The sequence below is a fragment of the Austrofundulus limnaeus genome, unplaced genomic scaffold, assembly GCF_001266775.1.
Source record: "Austrofundulus limnaeus strain Quisiro unplaced genomic scaffold, Austrofundulus_limnaeus-1.0 Scaffold662, whole genome shotgun sequence".
NCBI classification, from domain to species: Eukaryota; Metazoa; Chordata; class Actinopteri; order Cyprinodontiformes; family Rivulidae; genus Austrofundulus; species Austrofundulus limnaeus.
In genome coordinates this window covers 273,840-274,214 of record NW_013953064.1, presented here as the reverse complement: position 1 = coordinate 274,214, position 375 = coordinate 273,840, and positions in this window count along the sequence as shown.

Below are 375 nucleotides of genomic sequence, written 5' to 3'. Positions count from 1 at the left end.
GAAACTTTAACAAATCTGAGCTTTACTGAAACTTTAACAAACATCTGAGTTTTACTGAAACTTTAACAAACATCTGAGTTTTACTGAAACTTTAACAAATCTGAGCTTTACTGAAACTTTAACAAACATCTGAGTTTTACTGAAACTTTAACAAACATCTGAGTTTTACTGAAACTTTAACAAACATCTGAGTTTTACTGAAACTTTAACATCTGAGTTTTACTGAAACTTTAACATCTGAGTTTTACTGAAACTTTAAAAAAACATCTGAGTTTTACTGAAACTTTAACAAACATCTGAGTTTTACTGAAACTTTAACAAACATCTGAGTTTTACTGAAACTTTAACAAATCTGAGTTTTACTGAAACTTTAAC